The 14521-nt window shown below is 40.6% G+C and overlaps 1 long non-coding RNA gene across 1 annotated transcript; it reads right to left on the bottom strand.

Annotated features, from left to right (window-relative positions):
- Positions 1-10256: 10256 nt before the first annotated feature.
- On the bottom strand, positions 10257-12302 carry LOC115241232. Its single transcript, XR_003884873.1, has 3 exons — positions 11834-12302; positions 11608-11738; positions 10257-11032 (listed from the first exon to the last, which is right to left on the bottom strand). It is a non-coding gene; the product is annotated as an uncharacterized LOC115241232 (long non-coding RNA).
- Between the last annotated feature and the right edge of the window lie 2219 nt (positions 12303-14521).

The raw sequence follows: 14521 nt of genomic DNA, 5'->3' as shown, positions 1-14521 counted from the left end.
GGCGCGTTTTCGTGCTCACAATGACCAACGGTCCGGTCTCCGGCGCTCGTTGTAGCGATTTCCTGCTTTTAGCCGGCTCCGACATATTGCATTCGTTAGCCCGCTAGTTAACCCCCTTCAGCATTGCCGAAACTCGTCGAACCAGCGTTGAGCTGGTCAGTGCCGAATATTTACTCGTCCTCGAAATATCGCGCACATGGGGCGGCAGAAAAATAGCCACCGTTTCAATACGAACAAGCTTTGAATCACCATGTACATAGCTCTGCAAATTGGCATCGAGTTTTGGAAAGTTATATGGGATTTTTGAGAACGATCTTTCTTCAACGATAACGTTATTGTTTGCGTAATTTTGGATCTTAAAAGTTATCGTTATTTAATTATAAAAATTGAGATTCTATTAATTATATTTTTTATTTATCAAAATCTATCAATTTTTAAAAATTTTATTAAAAATTTCTTTTCATTCCAAATTTTTGAAACAAATTTTCTAGAATAACTCATGTATTTCGATGTGAGAGACACATTTGTTAATCTGCTGAAAAAAAATACAAAGTTTGCGTATCCAGCAAAGCGCATACATACAAGATACATGGTAGGACAACTCTTTAGCGTTTATTTGCGCATGTTAATTTTGCTCGTTCTACTAATTGCGAACGTGGTTCGTACCAAGTCCGCGCGAGCTTCCATAAGCCTTGAAAAATAAATATCTCTCGCTACATCTCGTTATTACACAATTATATTTTCGCGTTGCATATTCGTTGCACGCGGTACCTTCCGCGGACCATGATGCAATCGTCAGCTGCACGTGGTCGGGAGCGGCAAGTTTCTCACATTTTTCACTTCGCGCCTTCCAACGGCACGCTCTCCAAACTCGTCAGAGTTGGCGTTGAGTTAAGTCGGTGCAGCACGCTCGTAAAATTTGAAATAAACCCTACCTTTGCTTCTTTTTATATTTCCGCGTAGCATTAAATATTTTATGTCAAGTCAATATGTGTCAAGTTAATAATGAAATAAGAAAATTAGAAAAAATCAGCTGATAAATGATTGCTATTATTTATTGAATATTAGTACTTAAATTTTTATTATTTAATATATGATAATATCACGTTTAAAATGATCTCATGTTATTTTATATGACCACAGAAATAAACATAAATTTAATAGTCATTCACTGATAACCGATCACTTATCGATGCACATATTTCAAGAATATTACGCACAGAAAGCTAAAAGCCTTTATTAAAATTACAAAAATTCGGAAACTAATTCTGTTAGATAGGTGATAGCCGTGTAAGTTTTTTTCTCATAGGGGCACGTCTTATGACGTGTGTGCGACATAGCCGATAAAATGAACGACCGATAGTCTGTGAGCGTTAATCTCGGGTCAAGCCTGTAGCAAACAATGGATAATGGAAGATGGCGAATTGCGCGTCTCTCCCCATAACGCATCGTCGACCTTTCGACAAAATTTATATTCTCGTCGGTAGATAAGGCACACTTGTGCGAAGCGATTCGCGGCAGCCGAACGGAATCAACCCCCGGTCGACGTATCTTCTCCCCATCTTTCGCGAAATGTTTACTCTCCGGTATTGCGACATTTTGCTGAGTCCTCGGAAAGGGATGATCTTCTACTAATCTGTGCTTCCGCGTCCACGTTCATTATATTGATCGATTGTTTGAACGAATCGTATACCGTAGGCTTTTTTATGCCAACTAATCTAATGAATTTTCCTTATTTTTTATAATAAGGATCTTACTTATAAATAAAAATATAATTTCTCTAAAATAAAACTAGAAGAAACAGTAAATATAAGCTAATCGTTTAACTAATTCTTTAACTTCTACATTAATTAATGACATGGGCTTTTGAGACAGATTGCAGTTTTTTTTTGTTTTTCTGGATTTATTTTTATCATATTTTTAATTTTCTTTTGCTTTTAGAGTTAATATTATTTTCTATTATTAAGCTCTGTGTTTCTTAATATTACTGTTTCATTTGTACATTTAGTTAACCATATGCTGAGAATGCGAAGACTGTGGTCTTCAAAGTTTATCTATATCGCGAAGGGGGTTAATTGATCAAGTCCCTTCGTCGCGTCCATATCTCTGACGAAGGGCTGACGTCACCTCGTCCGCAGCCCTGGCGATCCTGATTAGCATTAACGATTCATAGACCCGGGACTAACTAGGGTCGTCCTACGACCTATCGCCATCTTCACCGTCTCCTTCTCGTTCTCCTAGATCTCTACCTACCTACCACTAGTTATCACGCCTGCCAACAAGGAGGTTATCTTTCAAGTTCGACGATTGACTCGATTTGCATAATGTTTGTCCGTTACAAACTATTAGTCTGAGTTGTCTCGACCACAGCAACGCTATCGTTTATAAGAACGTTTTCTGCTGTCACTTGAGAGACATAGTCTTTTTCATTAGAGAGGCTAATATAACATAATTTTAAAATAATATATAATAGTTATAAGTCTGATTATATTTAGATTAATTTTTAGAATATTGCAAATATAATGAAAAAAGTATCTAAAATAGCTAGAGAGAGAAAGATAAAGAGGTATCGAGTTCTTTGTCTTCGTGAGGGCAACATAACAAGCGATGCAATAGCGTGGCGCTTTTCGACGAGGGGCACGTTATTACAGGAGACTGGGGGTTCTCGAGGTCTTTCGATGTCCTGCAACGGTCAGCCAGATCTCTGGGGAGGTCCTTCGAATTTTCCAGTCGACGGAGGGAAGCTTGTCGGCCAAGTTGCATATTACCATTTCTCGATTCGACGTGCGAGAGGTCGGTGCGTGCGTGTGGACACGTCGCACGCTCGCGCACTCCCGTGTCACTACGTACACTCGGTGTTGGTCCCTTTGGCATTAGACAAGGGTATCGGGGATGTTCGGGGGTGCTCGTTGTGATTGGTGTGGGTCGGACTGACCATTTGAATACACGGCACTGTAATCACGACCGTGCTCCCTCTCTCTTTCTAACTCACTTTCTCGCAGCCGTCCTCCCCGCAGGCCTGACACTCCTTGCCCGTCGTACAGTCATCGCACTTCCTCATCCCCCTTCTCCTCGTTCCTCTTCCTCCCGTCCTGACGCGCGTGGCTGTCCGGGGAATACCTCCAGATTACTACCACCGGTGAGCGTCCTCCCATTCGTTTCCATCGTCGCCTGACCAGTCCTCCTGGATGAGAACGGTATTGTGCCGAGTATCCAGATTGAAGTTAGGGAGATATATCGGCGGGAACACGAGGGATGTTCATTTCAGAAGCGACTCTCTTCATCTTTCACGAAGTTTATTTGACTATAACGATTTAGTTAAAATTCTAATAATATATATTATTTCTATGCTATAATAAAAAATAAACGAACGATTTTTTATATTTAGAAAAATCTGAAGCGTTATTTTTCCTGCGGTTTAATCATAAAATACTTTCGAAATGTCATGCCAATGATAAATTGAGATTACATTAAAAAAAATAGCTTTCAAATTTTTACTTATAGATGACATTTAAATTTAGGAACGATGAACGACGCGTGCTCGCCCTTTCGTTACGCCGATAATCGAGTATGCGTAGGACACTTTCGTGTGCCCTAGGAGGGAAATTATCCAGGAGACGTCTCGTCGGATTTCTCTCGTTACCGCCTCGTTCCGGACGTGAAAACGCTCGCGTAACCGGTTCCGCATTTGCATGTTCACCGCTCGGAGGCAGAGAGCGAGGTAGATGGGTTGGCTGGTGGCGCGGATGCTGCGAGCCAGCACTATCGCCGTCGTCAAAAAGCGTCTCACATCCATTTTAATGGATCCTTCTCGAGGATAAAGGGAAACGGGAAAGAGAGTACGAGGGATACATGTAGAGAGATAGATACGAGACAATGCAATTTTTATTGATATTCCGAGGTCATCTTTATCTCGTAGAAGCATATACAAATTATGATGTAATATCTTAGAACGAAACAGAGAGCTAATGTTGGTATGTAAATCGCGAATTAATATATATGTATATATATATTAATATATATATGTCATAGCCAGATTACATAATCTGTCGTTTTATAAAACGTCTAGGCATTTTATAAAGTGCGGCCACATCCTCAAATCATAGTTGAAAATGAAATACAATCTGGCTAAGAATTTTAGTCTTTTTATAAAAATCTTTTATTAATGTTTTTATTCATGTAAAATATTAATGTATATTTAAGCAATATTTTATGACAGCATTCTTTTATATTAAGTAATAGTCTATTATATTGTCATGTCGTGTAAAGAAAGAAAGTAGATATACAAATTGCATAAAAACCAGAAAGTAAGCGCGGGAAGAGAAGCGCACAAGATACATAGGTATCATCAAACTCTCAAATGCGTTGCACACAACTACATTTCCGTATTCGTCATGTACCCGGGTTACTTAGCCTAAACATTTGCTCGGCGCTTCACCTGCTAGAAGCCTAACCCTTTGCTATTTCATTAAATTAGGAGAAGCCTGTCTGGTCGGTTAGTTGGTTGGTTCGTTCGCCGCCGCGATCTCTGTCTCACTCTCCCTCTCTCTTCTCCTTACACGCTGCTGGATTCGCGAAACCACTGGAAACTTTCGCTTTTACCGTCATTTTATAATTCATGATATCGTCCTGTCGCTCGGATGTAATGCGGGTCTCGTTTCGTACCATCGGCGGCGAGTAAAGAGGGTGTCTTCGTTCGCCGTTCTCGTCCTGTTGGCAGGTCCTTGCACTCGCCTAGCGCGATCGAGCGCTTTTCGCCTTAAACGTTCATATAAATCACGCACTTTATTATTGGTAGCAAGAGAATCGTGGATCGACGATAATTGCGTAGAAGGTTCATTTTACCATTGTAACTTTGAGACTTGGATCAAACAAAGTATAAGAACAAAAATTCGAGTTTCGGAGGATTCTTAGGTTCAAATTGCTTTAGTAAATTGTTTTATATATTTATGTTTTTATCGGTATCATAACTATATTATACAAAAATTATTGATTTTTTGTCAATTATTTGTTGACTTAATATATAAAAAAGTATATATATTTTTTTATATTGATATATTATTAATAATTTCTATCCATCGTGCAAATTCATGTGATCTTTCCACCAAGAGATTGATGTATTGACTAAAAAGTACTTTCTAGAATGTAACATGTTAGGCCGAGAGAGCATTTGCCATTGCACGCTCAATATCTTAATTGGAATAAGTCCAAAGTTGTATCCCATTACGTCTAAGCATGCTGTCCCGCTACCCCATCTTTGCTTCACTATAATACAGCTATTGCGTTGCTTGCCTTATGTGCGATGTACTTTCAGCTTCTGTCTCTCTTTCTCACTTCTCCGCCATAAAGCGTCCCTTGGACCACCCCTTGATTATTCTTCATTGGCGTAGAGACTAATTAATATGACACTTTTATTCTTTATTTTCATTGCAATATTGTTATTAGATAATTGTAATAGATTTATGAAATTATCTTTAAAGTTGTCAATAATTGGCAATACAATAAATTCTTCTAAAAAGTCTATTTTTATTACAATTGTTATATATCTGTTTTTCATCAATTTTCCTGCGCAGAGCGTAATAATTTTTAATAACTTCTTTATTTTAATAAATATCTTCTTTTTCTTGAAAAAGCGAAAGAGAGATATATAATATAAATTCTAAGTTTTGACACATAAATTTCATCTAACACTCAAGCATCGCGTTGATCGTCTTAGGACGACGAATGTTACGCCACTGGCGAAGGGTTGAGATCGACCGTCGGTGGGTGTCTCCTCTCTTTATCTCCTTGCACAGATTTTAATATAAATTATAATCTAATGTCGTTTCTTAATACCTTTCCACCCCCGACCATCGCCGCCGCCGCCGCCACCACCACGATTTCTCCGGACCCCAAAACGTCGAGGTCATTATTAGGGATTTCTCATTATGCGATCAATCATTCTCAGGGATCGCGAAGCTAATTTCTTGCGTCAATTAATATTGCGATAGCGGCCAGCATTCCTTTCCTGCCTTACGACCGGCATCGTTCCTCATTTTCGTATCATTTAACATTCAATAGGACATCTTGCTTAATGTTGCAATCATGCTTGCTTTTCGCGAGTCGTCAAAAAACTGCCAAATAATTGCGAAATCATATATCATGTATGCTGCGTCTACTTTAAAAGAGACAATTATCATTAATTAAATTACATAATAATAATATTTATTGTTAAGTCTTTGATTTTTATATGCTTTATGCTCTTTAACATATAAAAGGGTGAGCTTTAATTATATATTAATTATATTAATATCAAATTACATTCTGAATAGAAAATTATGGATTGTATTAGATCTTATATAAAGATTCAGAGAAAAACATTTTTGTTTACTTATCTAATCGTGCGTGAAAATAAACTTCGCTCGTGAAAAAATGTACAAAAGGGGGAAATTACACTTTTATTTAATTTTTAAAGAAGTGAACGGAAATGTAAATTGATAAAAATGTGACGGGCCAGATACGTAGATCGAACTGGACTAACACATGCGACTGGCGGCGCCCCCGAGACAATAAAAATTGCAGACGAGATCGCGGAGATTGATCTCAGAAAAAGCCTCCTCGATGCCTCGAGGTGGTACGTAGAGTGAGAGTTAAGATAGAGAGCAAACCGATGGATTTATGCCTCGGACCACGAGGCATCATCGTTCTTTCTCCGATGGATATATGGGACTGTATACGCGCCTCTCTGCTCATCTCTTCCCCTCTTTTTCTTTTCATTCTTTCTTTCTCCCTCCCTCATTCTCTCTATTTCTTCCCCTGTCAATATTTACCCTCGTACGCAACGCCTTGGGTTCCCGTATTTACGAACAAATACGCATATACAGATATATAAACGTGTCGTCCGTGTTTGCCTTCTTATATCTGCCTGTATCTTGCGCTGGTCGCCCCTAAAAGCTACCGTCGAACGCCCCTAAAATCAGATCAGTAACCCCTTTGGCAAACTTCAACTTCGATGAGCCCGCTGTAAGATATCTTGATGCTCCGATAACTTCATCATGCTTTACTGAAGCAATTATTTTTATTTTGTGAATAATATTGCAATTTGAAAGATAATAATTGAACATGCAAAAGCCAAACATACTCATATTCTTGGCAATAAGTAATATAAATAACTATTAGCAATTCAAACAACAATAATTTGACACATTAAAAAATATTTATAAGATTTTTTTAGAGAGAAAGCATCATGTTTATTATTCATTTTTTTAACGGCGAATTCTCTAGTAGAATATCCGGATGATTCCACTCTTGCGGGGAGGTTCGGAAAGTCCGGGAGTTGCGTCTCCGAGGAAAGGGGATCTGAGGGGTGGCAACCGAACTTTGGACTTTGAACTTTGCCGCTCGAGTGACCTCGCGGCCGTTTTATTTCACTTTCGGCCATTAACATACTTTGCTCCAGGATTTTTCCTACTTTCGCGCAAAGTACTAGTGCCTGCATAATTACCGTTTCACCGTCTTGCAGTTTTCCTTTACCCAACAATCGGCTAGGGTGCAAAAACACGATTCCAAATCTTCACTTTTAAAATGAAGTACTTTATAATTATATGTTTTCATAAAATTATTTGAGAAACGTATAATATTTGTTTATGTAACAAGCGCCATGTACAATATTGCTATTTTGATTGTTACATGTCAAATATATTTTAACGATTTATTGATGCGTTAGAGAAACAAAATCGATTTGCCTTTAAACTATCGTGATGTACTATTAAGGGGACGCATCGCGAATTGTTCTCAAACGGCGGATTATCGGGAGTAATTACATGTCAGATAAATACTCTACTTTCGACTCGGAGTGGATCCCTTCTGGCTGTCGTTCCGGTGTCGGCTATAATTCCGGAGAGTACCGTCGTTTATTGTTCGCGATAGCTCGGAAACAGAAGCGGGGCGCAAAAAGACGAAGCGAGAATCCGGCGGTACCCTGAAGAAAGGACGGCGGTCGCGCGAAACGGAGAGAAAGAGCAAAAAGAGAAAGCAGCCAGCGCGGCTTGTAGGAAAGCTCTTTCCTGGACGACGACGATGGGGAAGAGAGCTTTTTCCTCCCTGGACGCGGGGCCATATATGGACCCCACGACCACCTACGAGACGACGCCGGCGTCGTCCTTCTCATCGGCAAAAAGTAACGCGAAAGTAAGCCTATCGTGGGAGGCGTGGAACGCGGAGCTTTTCCCGAGTGTGTCTCGCCGACGAGCTTTCAGCGAGAGTGGGGACACGCTTGCGCGTGGACGTTTCCGGCAAGAGGAGGAACGATAAAGGGGCCGCGGGAAGTGAAAGAGAGACGGGAGAGCTCTCTAGAATTTTGAGGGTAGGACGCGAGCGCGGGGAGGGATGAAAACGTCGCCGGGGCAGGACGTTCCAACACTCCTCTTCGAGGCTTGCGAACGCGAGGATGTTTCATACGCGATCGCCTCTGTCGCGTTTGAGTACATTTTAGATATTATTGATATAGCGATGTAAAAATTGTGCACATTTCTTTATATTGCATCGTGTCGAATATATCGAGGCTGCTTTGTTTTTTAATATTATATAATTGCTTTTATAAAATTATAAAAATCAATTCAAGTTATACGGATATGTATATCGATACATTATAAAGCACCATATTTAGTAATAATTGTACATTATTAATATTATTTATTAATAATTGATTTATATAAGAATATTGCAAGAAAATTATTCATTATTTATTGTTATTAACGATTCGATATTAGTTTCAAATTGGCCTTCTAAATTCTTATGATACTAGTTCCCTAAAATTTATTCAGTTTCTTAATTTATATACATCTTTAAAGGATTAATTATCATCGAGAGAGAGTTATTGCATTCTGCATTTGCTTTTACTTTCGCTTTATTAGCCAATATAGTTTCAAAAGTATTGGTAAACACTGTTAGGCGACAATATCAGACCGTAAACATGCTTGTTAATTATATAGCCGGTTGTAAGTTAAATCATTTAGGAAACTTCGATCACGCAGAGTCAAAGTAAATAACGCAATTGTTCATCAAGATATCAAAGCACCGCATTGGATACAGATTGTCCGTCAACGTTACCATCACGCTTATTGTGGTAAATGATTTATGGAAATTTATTACAATCAAAGAAAAGCCGCGTGGGCGTCACACGGGAATGATCGAAGTGAGTAATGACGTAAAAGATTGGGAGATGAAAAAGTTGATGCGTACTAAGAAATTGATCGAATAACGCAATTATCTTGTATTTTTCGATTCTTTCCAGATACGACGATAAGCCGTGTTTTAGAAGTTAATGTGAAATTTTGAGTTATCATCATAATATGAAGCATGTGTGTAATACATATGCATTAATAAACGATCGTGCGCGACAATTTTCACGCTAATTACAAAGTTTCAGATTTACATTAGGAATAAATGGATGGGAAATATGACGAGAAAAAATTATTTATTTATCTTGTGTGTTGTATGTGTGTGTGTGTGATAATATTACAATTTACAATTTAGGGCTGTTATCTTCTGGTACCGGTTGGATATTTTTCTTTAATTACATTATCATACCAATATATGATTTACATATGTTTAATAAACAATAGTTTTTGATATCAGCGTATTAATTGTGGATGTGCGTGCAAAAACGTGGCAAATATCGACAGATATCATTGCGTATACTTCTAATACTGATCTTTCGTATGTCTAGTAAGACAAAAAATATAAATGCATATATATGTCTTGGAACTAGAACGACCTACATCTTCTTATGGCTTGAATGTAAAAGGAAGGAAGTGTCATATGTTCGTATACAGAACGCTCATTTCTATCTTTGCATTGTGAAATGGCGCTTAATTGTTTCAGTTGCAAGGTACCGATACATTATTTCCGGATTACAAAACAGTTTTAGGTTTCGCTGATACAAGGTGCTCGATTTTATTGCCGTGTTTTCCTTTAGTCGCGTTCGCGTCTCTTCTCGCATTATTCGGTGTGAATTTGAGAGTAAATTTTCGATTTTTGCCTTCCCCTCCCATCTTTTCGCATCTGGCCGACGCTCCGTCCTCGGACAACTTTGGAAGGAAGCTGGAAGGAGTAAAAGTTGCCGACGGTTGGCGGAAAGAAAGATAGAGAGGCGAAGCGAGAAGAACTACTTCATTGGTGGAACTTAATTCACTTAATAGATTCTAAATGGAGTAACTCCGATCTGGCAAGACTCGGCCGTTTCTTAAGCGTCGGAATAAAAAGTTCCTGTCCCGGTGAGAACGGAGACAGCCGACGCACTTTAAAGATAGGCCACGATCAGCAAAGTGAAAGTGACCAACGGAAACAACTTTGAAAACGCGTCAAAAATAATTGACACGATCATGGCAGTTAAACAGGATGATTTTAGAGAGAATTCAGTTTAATATATATATTTGGGGATGTCTTTTTTTGTACGTACTACAACAACCATATTTTTTATCATAAATTATATTTCAGATTAAGATTTCATTCATATGGCATGTATAGTGAGGGATAAATGGACCAGTAATAAAATAAAGATTGCGATTAAATATATTTAAATTTTATGGATTGTATAACTTTTTGTTACAATCGTGCATATGATCGCAAAGTTATATATGACATTCGTAAATATTGCTATAATCGCCACGATCAGATGAGCAAAAATAAAATAAGAAGAAAAAAACGCATTTCACTTTCATGGATGGACGAGGTATGTTAAAAAAATTAGGTGACAATCTGGATCGAATATTTGTTATATTACATACTTCCATAACTGCTGCCATCGGCAAATCGGCGAGGTTTGTCCGACGTTTACGTTTGCTTTTGATGCTTTTGAGTTCGTTGAAGTGCCGTGGTATTGGTGCTGGTTCGAGGGAGCCGGCCAAAGAGAAACGCATCGGTCTCCGGTAGCTAATTTATGACTTCGGAGGTGAATTTTGTGCAGGAAACACATCAAAGTTCAGTAGCGGTCAATGCAACTCACGCATATACACACACGCGTGTACGGGGCGAGAAGAGGATGGTATGTCTGCGCGAGAGAAAGAGAGATAGGTTAAAAGATGAGGGAGAGGTAGATGAGAGAGAGAGAGAGAGAGAGAGCGAGCATGAAGCTTCACGGACGGTAAAGCAACCACGGGCCGCGCTCTAACTACGTTAAAAGTTTTAATATTAGTTTAGTCGACGGCCACGGTAGATTGAGACGTAATTCCAGGTAATACCACGGTTCTACGAGCTACTTCCAGCTAATACCGAACGAAACGCGTTCTACAAAGGACCCTCTAGTCTCCCTCCCCCCTCCACCCCCGCGCTCCTTAATCTGCATTAAACTCGACGTTCGGTAGCCCACCGTCTACTCGTCGGCTGCGAACGAGCCCGTTATTCACTATCGTACGGTATCTTCGGTTTTTACGCGTGAGATTCAAAGAACCCGTTGACCCTCCCTCTCCCTCTGTCTCTCGATCGGCGCAATCCCGCGATTCGGTCGCAGCGATTTCAATGACACCATTGGAGAACACGTTCGCTTTTTCAGTTGGACATTCCGTCACGCCGTTACGTTTGAGGATTGGAAAAGGCATAAGATTTAACGGATATATATATACGTACGTCAGCGCAATGTGGATTATTTTTCGGTGTGAAGTGATCTCGTGAGATGGACAAGTCTGATATCAGATTTATGTTGGGATGCCCTTTATTCTTCTCTCTCCAAAGTCTCAAATTTTTCTTGGTTTGCAAAGCTTTGTTTGTGAGACATTCCGGAACAATGTTAGTGCGTGAAGTCAATACAGACGGCGATAACTATAATATGTATAAATAATTATTTATGACTTACGACGAAATATGAGATCAGCCACATCATATTTTATAGTTGGCAGGATAGCTCCGAAACAGCTGATTTGAAAGCTCGCACGCTAGCATAGCGTATATATATTCTGCTTATTCGAGAAATCAATTTGCTGGGAAAAAAACGAGGTTACGCGAGAAGCGGCTTGCAGTTAACGGACGATCGGAGAATGCAATATTTTCGATAAGCATTCAAGAATGTAGTCGTATATAATTTTACATCTTTTTGTGAATATATTGTTTTATATGTATGAAGATCAGTAGAGCTTTCGCGATAAATTGTGTGATATTTTTTTATTATTCAAATTTTTCTCTCTCCTTCTTTCTTTTTTTATCGACTATATGTGTCTATTTATCATCGCTGTCTAAAGATCGCTTCATTTTGATTGCGTACATCGTGATTTCTCCTAAGATCACGGCGCGCCGGCTGCTGCAGTTTACGTGCACCTCGAGCAGAGAGATTTACCCTCGTTGCCGGTAATTGAGCGAGGCGAAGGGGTCGCGCTTCCGAGTTCTCGTAATTTCTTGTCACACGACGGACGTTTTGGAGTGAAGCGCGGGAAGGCGCGCAGAGCGAGCGAGCGAGCGAGGGAATAGGAAAAAATGCACCTGCGACGGGTAATAATTTGTGCCGTCCAAGCTGCGACGGTGGTCCCTGGGTGAGGGATGACAGGGGCAGCAGGGGATGGCGCAAAGAGGGGGAGGGGGAGAAAGAGGGGAAAGGGAGGTTTGTGGAGAAAGGGGAAGAGGATGGAAAAGGAAATAACTCGGAGGTGGACCACGCGTTTTGCTTGGAACCTCGTCTCCGTACTAGCAAAATCGTACTACGCCCTATCTTTCTCCCCGTTCGCCCCTCCGCCCCTTCTCTTTCTCTCTCCTCTCTTCCATTCTCGGTCGCTCCCCCTCCCCCTCTCGTCTCTCCTCGTTCTCTCCTCATCTCTCTATTTCTCTCTCTCTCTCTCTCTCCCTCTCACTCTCTCTTTCCTTCAGAGACGAGTCGATGCGTGCGTACGAACACAAGCGAGAAAAGTTTTACTCTCACCAATACTGATGCACGTCCAACGTCGCACATCCAACCCTGTCTCTCTTTCGCTCTCCTCTCTTCTCACACTCGCTTCTCTCCTCCTCTCTAATCTAACTCCTCGCAAACGCGCACACAACCGCGTATCGGTGCTGTTCAACGTCGGCGGTCTCCTCCTCACCAATACCAGTTTGAAATCCTCCTCCGGCTCCTTCCACCTACCCCTCTTTCTGCTTTCTCCTCCTCCTCTTTCTCTTCCACCGCTGTCCTCCTCTTGACGGTGGTGTTGTACGACCTCTCGGGGTTGCTCGTGGAAAATCGGCGCTCTTCGTCGACGTCGCGGCGCGGACGGTTCGGACGGGCCTCGTAGGGCTGCCTAACGTCGATCACGGGTCTACGTCTCCTCTTTTGAGCTTCCTCGACGCGTCTTCCGGCATCAGGATCGCGGTAAACGGAGAAGAGATCAAACGGTGCCCTAGAATTCTACGAGAGAAGTAATCTTTTGCGGTAACCCAGGAGGCTTCCGATATCTGTACGATCATCGATTGACGTGGAAGATCTCCCGCTCATCAACGCAGAGTGAGTACTAAGAACCACTGAAAAATCTCTCTTCAACTTGGCGCAATCTCGGATCTCTCGCGAGTTTTGGTGTAGAACTTTGAATTTACATTTATATTTTCAAAGAAATGCCGGGAAAGTCTCTTTCGAAATTCGTAAAAGATTCTATCGTACTTTCGTAAATATTTGGCAAGTTGATAATAATATAATAAATCTTCGTATATATATATATGTGTGTGTTTATGTGCGACGGAGAGGTAGATATAACAAATTATAATTCTTTTTTAACATAAATATTTTTTTATCGTCAGTATAAAGTTTGAATTTAACCAATAATTTTATTTTTTATTTTTCCATCTATACGATATTCATAATATAATATCAAAGTAGCGATTGTCACATATCTTTGATATATCTTCTACGATAATCAACTCGCGATATTTTCTCTTTTGCGATACTGAATAATATTATAAACAATTTTCTTTCTCTATTTACTATACAATAACGCAATCTCACGTGTGCTTCATGGTTTCTTCAATCAATTACTGAATACATATTCGCACTGATCTTAATTCGCGTTGCTTCGCCAACGCGTCTGAAAAACAAGAACGGTGTGACTTCGCGGCCGCGGCGGCAAATTCAAAGGTAGGCTCGAGGAGTGTGCGGGCGTGTGTACTTGGAATTTGGTTTTAGTCAAAGTTTCCAAGGTGAACCGGTTGTGCGCGAAGTGCGAGCATCTGCGAGGGTATACACCTCACAAGGGGGGTGAATGAGGATCGAGAGAGCGGAGGGGGTCTCTGTCGGGAACTTTGTTCTTGTTCTTGCGAGGAACTTCGGCCCACCTTCCTATGTTTCCCCTTGTCCCTCTTTCGTGCCCCCTCGCGTCTTCGTGCCATTGAACAAACTAGTCCGCTTCAACGATAGTTACTTCTTTCTTGTTACGCGGCTACCGAGTTTCGCGCCGACACGCCGCTTAAGGAAGGTTGTGGTGAACTTGGTACCCTCCATGTTCTCGACCCCTCCCTCTCACTCTCCATTTCGGCCGCGAAGGATCACCGGGATTCGGGGTTAACGGCAGTTGGCTTGTCCGTGTCGTCT

The sequence above is a fragment of the Formica exsecta genome, unplaced genomic scaffold (genome assembly GCF_003651465.1).
Source record: "Formica exsecta isolate Colony F162 unplaced genomic scaffold, ASM365146v1 scaffold47, whole genome shotgun sequence".
NCBI classification, from domain to species: Eukaryota; Metazoa; Arthropoda; class Insecta; order Hymenoptera; family Formicidae; genus Formica; species Formica exsecta.
This window is presented reverse-complemented; position numbering and strand designations above follow the sequence as displayed.